This window comes from Apteryx rowi, unplaced genomic scaffold (genome assembly GCF_003343035.1).
Source record: "Apteryx rowi isolate R43461 unplaced genomic scaffold, aptRow1 scaffold_1093, whole genome shotgun sequence".
In the NCBI taxonomy this organism is placed as follows: domain Eukaryota; kingdom Metazoa; phylum Chordata; class Aves; order Apterygiformes; family Apterygidae; genus Apteryx; species Apteryx rowi.
The window spans coordinates 149,930-156,754 of NW_020447301.1; positions in this window are offsets into that span (position 1 = coordinate 149,930).

Consider the following 6,825-nt stretch of genomic DNA (forward strand, 5'->3'; position numbering starts at 1 on the left):
CATGTATCCGCTTTATACGTATGGACAGAAACTGTAACCAATCATGTAACTATTGCTAGCGCATGCGTATTGCTTATCGATATATATACTTTGTGTAAGCTCTAATGAAGGGAGAACGACCATACTCATATTGAGACTCATCGTTACTCCGGGGTCCCCTCCCTCACTCCAACAACAAACCTACCAGTTTCACCCATCACAGTAATTCAAAGCCTTATTAAACACTGCCAAGGAGAGCCATAGCTGTTTTCAGTTTTAATACGCTTCCATCACAGATGGCACAAAAACCTTTACCAAGTTTCTGCCAAACTAGCCTTTTACCAGTTTAAGAAGATATCAGCTTGACAAGATTGAGCCCCAAGGAACTCGTCTTATCCAAAGATAAGACTGCATTGCTGGGAATCCTTGGGGCTTCCTTGAACAAACAGAGTTGTGCTCCTCCATTCCTAACAATCCTAGGCCTATCCATGCAAAGGTTCAAAAGATGATTAACACATTGCACCTATGAAGACTTCCTCTTCCATAGCTTTGCACACGTACATGATTACAGTTTGCAAAGCTATTTAAAATCATAATAAGATTTTACAACTCACTAAATATGCTTAGAACAAAACTTACAGTGTGTATTTATATACACTTGTGACTGTAATGTGTATCACTGTTTTCTTGTTCTTGACTTCAATATCATCTCAGTTTTTACAGTCACAGTAGCCTTTGCTATCCTCAGAGAGGCCTCATGTTTGACATCTTGGTTTGTCAGGCACACTTCAGAAACGAAGCACTGTCTGAGGGAAGGAGAAGCAATATTTATGTTAGCATCAGCAGAAAGCATCTAGTACAAAAAGAAAATATTTAAAGTAAGAAATTACAATCTTTTTGACTTTACAACTCTGTTTTTTTTAAACTAGCAATGAATGCTTCTTGCTCCTCACTGATATAAGCTACATTTGGGTAATATGGAGCTATCTTTGCTCATGGATAATAGCATTTGAAAAATTATTAGTTTTTACTTAGTTGTTGTTGCTAAATACTGCGATTTTGCTTATTCTTTCCTATGGTTACTTTTTAGTAGCATAAGCTGCTGCATCTCTTGTTTGATTTTGCAGTGGAAACACTCCCACAAATCTCTGCTGTATTATTATAGATTTATTGTCAGTGCTGTTAAATTACATCAGAATAGAGAAGGAATGTTATGGACACAACTCCTGGTCTCCCTTCTAAATTTCATTGCAAAGGGCTAGAACCAAAATTTACTGAATTCATGGAGAATTTTTGTATTGATTTTGGACCAGGCTATAAATTTTTATTAAAAATAAAACTCCACTGATTCTTTATCTTCCAAGTAGTGTTTGCTGTGTAATCTATGAATAATTCTAGTCATGATTTCTTTCTCTGATATTAAGGTACCATTTCTGATGTCAGCTTTGACTGGGTAATAATATCGGTTGAATGAGTGATAAGAATTCTGAGCCATTGCAGCAGCCTGAACATTAATAACTGTAGTGTCTAAAGAGGAGGATTAATACAGTTAAAATAAAAAATGGAAGTCAAAGTAATTTTTCATTTCAGTAAAACAAATGTATGAGATGAGAGAAGCATACAGTTCCAATGCTTCATAAGATGCAGTTAAATAATAATTTGATGATTTGAGTTGTGTTTATTTTGACCTCTCAGACATGTGGGAAAGGTTTTCACCAGTCAAAACAGAGACTTTAATAAAAACAAAGACTTTAAATGCAATGAATTTCAGGGAGGGGAGAGCTAATTTTCAGACCTGTAGCTAGGCTGAGCATTTTCTGAAGACAAGTGTGGCAGGTGTAACACTTGTTTCATTGAAGATGAATACAATTATTTGGCTGACTTTAGTTTCCTGGCATTCTGGTGCCTTCACCTTAATACTTCCACCTTTTCCAGAAAGGCAAAACAGAGAATGTGAGTCAAGATTCTTGGACTCTAGAACCAGCTTTGTGCTTTGCCGTTGGAGAGTTACTTAAAGAAATAAAAATATCATATGCTTCTTTAATCTCTTTAGTTTCTTCATAGGTCAACAAATCATGCACAAAACCAGATTTGCTGGATGATTAATTAGAGAAGCTAGTATCTGAAAATAAAACTGCAAAAGATCTTGCAAGTCCCTTGTTTTCCAGAAGGGCCATCACAGAGCAATTACCCATTCAGAGTGCCTTTATAAAGATCATTTTCTTAAGCTATTACATGGACTGCAACAGCAGGGCTGATTACCTCTACTGGAGAGCTGTGCTAATGGGACTGTATGGCTTTATGTACTGTGCTGGCCAATTCAGAATTAACTTGGGTATTTCTGCAGAAAACTACATTGTGCCACAGGAATATATATTCAATAAGTTCTATATTTTCTTTTTTTGTCAGATACAATGTAGCAAATGGGAAGAAATTATTACATAATAGTACTCCATAAAGATGCATCAATGCATTTATAAGAGACAGTTCTTTTAACTTCTTGAAAATTTCAGGACCTAACCTAGCTTTTAATGAAGTCAGTAATAAAATTGCTTCAATTTTTATGGCAGAGGATCAAAGACTAAAGTAACTATAATGTAGAAAAGAATATTATATTTCAGAATTAAATGTCACATGTTCTTTTCATGGCTTTCTGTAATGTAGTTAAAAGCAAACCCAAGTTATGTTTTATTGTATACCATGAAGACAGATTTCAGCTCCCACAGCCCATTCACTAACAGAAATAATATTATTCTCTTGAAAATAACATGAAAAGTCCTTAGTTCACATGTACAGGCAAAAAAAGACATAATATATGAATCAGAATTAAATGACAGTCTACAAATTTATGCCACCACATATAAATGTCCACTGTATGGATACAGGGAATGCTCCTAAGCCCCATGATAATCAAAATCCTCTCTACCTTTAGGGGCTGTGTTAGGCAAAAGGTTTGGAGAACTGCCTGCAGGATAAAAAGGTTTCTGCCTTATTTAACCACAGTTCAAGGCCACCAAGTCTACATCCTGTTGTGGATGTCTTAAGGTCCAAAGGTGGATTGCTCCTTGGGTCAAGGTCCACCGGCTGGTGCTTTGTTGTGTATTGGAGCTTGGCTTATAGGTCAAAGTCTGCCAAACTGCTCTTGCATCTTTTATCACTGAGTGGTGGCAAGTTCAACATGCTTGTGCACATGACACACTGGATCACCCACACTCAGATCTGACTCATGACCTTTATGATTCATAAGAGATCCTAAAGAGAGGAAGGAGAAGCTGGACCAAGTCCCAGAGGGAAATCTTGGTGACCTGCCGAGAGAGCAGGTCTAGCTCTAATTCTAGCTCTGTACCTCCTAACACAAGATGTCAGATTCAGCATAGGCTCACACCCTATCACTACTACTATGAGAAAAAGGGCAGTATTTTCTCATATCTCCTGTATCATACAGGGTAATTTCCTCCTCAGAAGGTATGAGTAGAAAGTGATATGCAGGATGGAGAATGAAAATAATTGTATTCTAAACTTGCAAAATAAATTCGGTGATGGAGCTAGGTCTTTAACATCTCTTTCGCTCAATTGCCCTGTCACTAAAACGTTGATTTCTTGCAAAGGATGTTAAAAGGCTTATTTAACCATCGTTACTAATATGTTCTTAAGATATTGAGGTGCCATGCACCTTAGGAAATATAAGTATTATTCAAAGTCAGTGGAAGAAGAACGATCCATTATTTGCATTACAGTAGAGTCAAATGACCTGGTCCATCATGTAAATTATATGCAAAGACATGATACATCCCCCAAAGTCTGCTGGGAGAAGATTGATTATTATTTGCATTACAGTAGTCAGACGACAGGTTCCATCATGGAAATTATAAACGAAGACATGATACCTCCCCCAGGTACTTTGTAACACTTGCAACTCCTGTCATATTTATACAGTTAAGTCATTGTGAGCATTACATTTTCTGCCACTTTTTAGAAGCAAACAAGCCATATGAAAGAAAAAAAAATAGGAACACAAACTTAATTCCATAAAACTATATTAATTTGTGTAAGTTTTTAGAACAGAATGGAAAAACTTTTAGTTAGAAATAGTGTACATCCTGGTAAAATAAGCTGTATGTTTTGGTGTTGTTGCACTGGATTTTCCAGTTGTGTGAAAAAATGCAGACTGTGTAGAGAATTTTGCAAAGTGATGCTCTCATATCACTGAACAACTACCTATAAAGAAGGAAGCACACTTTTATGTGACATTGTTCAAGATCATTATTTACTCTGGACTGAATATGAGTTCTCTGTATATACTTACACTGCTGGAAATGAGAATCTGTTCTATGACCTGCATAATCTTATGGAACAAAAGTCCATATCAAGAATTATCAAGAATATTCACTACTTAATATCCTTTCAAAATTCATAATGAGCTTTTTTTTTTTTTTTAATTTAGACAGAATCACGTTTGGTTAAAAATAGGCATACATGTATTCTACCCATTGATTTCATCAAAGTTTTCTCCTGATCCTTTCCTTCTTCCCACAACCACAGTGACCGTCACACTAAATGCAGAAATTTATCTCTCCCATACAGCCCCGAGGAACTGGACTTTCAGGAGGGAATGGAGTAGACAGCAACATTCAGAAGGATCCCTGAATCCCAAAATGCTGGACAATATAGGGATTTTCCTCTGTGGAGAACTGAAAGCAGAGGAGATGCACAGATCTGTGGGGTGGTGCTGCTCTGTAACAACCAAGAACCTAGCTGGAAGCGTCACTGCTCTCTTAAGCATAACCTCTCAAGCATCAATCATCAGCTTGGGAAATTCACATTTGCTACTCCTCCACGGCTCAGGTTAAAGCACTGGGACTGAGATGAGTGCACCCACTGCACCCTCTGTTGGCCAGATCACAGAGCAGTCTTGGTGCTGTCTGAAAGGCACGGAAAGCAGGGAGGAAAGGGTGAGGACAGCCCTTCCGTGGGCACCCCGTGTCCCACTGTGCGTAAAGCCGCCTAGGAAGTAGTCAGCTACAAGCACTTCCATGAGCAATGAAGCCAATGAAACCTTTCTCGTCTGGATCTGAAGGGATTCTCTGCAGATTCTCTGGTGCCTAAAAGAGCTTAAGAGCTTGCATAATGGCTTTTCCCCCACTGGGGCAATATAAGGGATTTTTCACGCTGATCGTTTATTTTCAGGATACTTGTAGGAATTTAACATTTTGAAGGCCTTAACCCTTCTCAAATTGGACTGAAATTAGGTAGTGCTTGATTTCAAAATGGGTTCAAGTTACTGAAGGCAGTCTGTCTGGAAGGCAGACATCCTAGTACAGTTGGGCAAGCCTCTTCTACTGTGGAAATGAGGAGAAAAAAAGAGAGAGACCTTTTTTGGTTGGAAGAAAAAAAGTAGGGAGGCAGAAGCAGAAATAATTTAAAGTCTGTATTTGATCAATACAATTACAAAAGCAGGGAGGTTACTCTGTTTAGGAAATGTGCCAAGGGAGCTGAGCTATTCAACTATCTTTACTTGAAAGAATTCAAAAAGATGTTGAATCTTTGTTGGATACTCTCATGGCATAAGAGTTGCAAATATCATGGGCCTGTGAAAATGGAAATATAATCCTTTGTGGCTCACTTTTTCTGCCTATAACTTGAGATGTTCATTAGATGAGTTAGTACAGCTGAACTTTGAGGTTCTTCAGTGAACTGTATTTTATATTACTTCACAGGTTTTCAGTAATATCACATATGACCTTTGGTCATAAGTGTTAGCCAACTTTTTAAAACCAGTCTAAGTGTTCATCTTCAATCTTTTAACAACTTAATTTTCCTAAAACTTTGGAGAATACAACCTAAAAAACAAGTAAAATTGTTTATATGCGCTGTGAAGAATCAGCAAAACAATTGAAACTCTTACTGAGAGACCGTAACACACTGATGTGTAAGACTTTATTTTGTGGAATACTAATGAGTATTTTAAAAGATATTTAAGAAGGGAATATGAAAAAAATGTTTTCTTTCTGGAGCTGAATTATTAGTAGGTTTGTGCTGAGTTCCAGGATATCATTATTATTTTTACATCAGCAATGCCTTTCTAACCTCAATTAGCATGAAACCAGAAGCCATGCTATGAATCTTTCACTGAAATGCAGTTGTCAGCTATGTAAATGACTTCATAAATGTGTCCTGAAAATGGAATTGGTTTATGCAAATTAACTTGAACTACAGTTTGCAAGATGTGAAGTATAAGAACTGAGTGAATAAACTCAGTGGCATTCTGAAGCATCACTGGGATCCATCTGAAGGAAAGAGCATCACTTGGAGAAGCAACTGCAAGTTCGCCAGGAATGGGAGAAAGAGAGTTATCTAATGTTATCAGAAGTGCTAGGCAGGAGGGGACATCTGCCCAACTCACTCCTTTCACTTGGAAAAGTCACTTTTCACTCTCAGAGTGTTTCTTCTCATGTGAACTGAAGCATAATTTTAAATAGATGGTGGCCACCTGGAAAAGCCCTACTACAAATGGAAATAGGTTTAAAAGAAAAGATTAATGTTTTGTATTCCTTACTGGTAACTACCTCTTGAAAAGGCTTGGGAAGAAATATAAGAATCCTTGAAACCATTCCCTTTGAATTATTTGATTGCTGGCAGCCTGACAAAAAGAAATATAAATCTCTTCCATCTTTCACAAGCCCCTAATATTTGCTAATATTTGATATTTTACCCATTATATTAAGGGTTTATCATGAGCTCTTTGCTTGAACCTTGATTAACAATATCTCACATACTGTTGTTATCTTTGCTTACTGATACAAAACTCATGTCTTTAATAGATTTAGCTCACTAAATCTGCAAGTA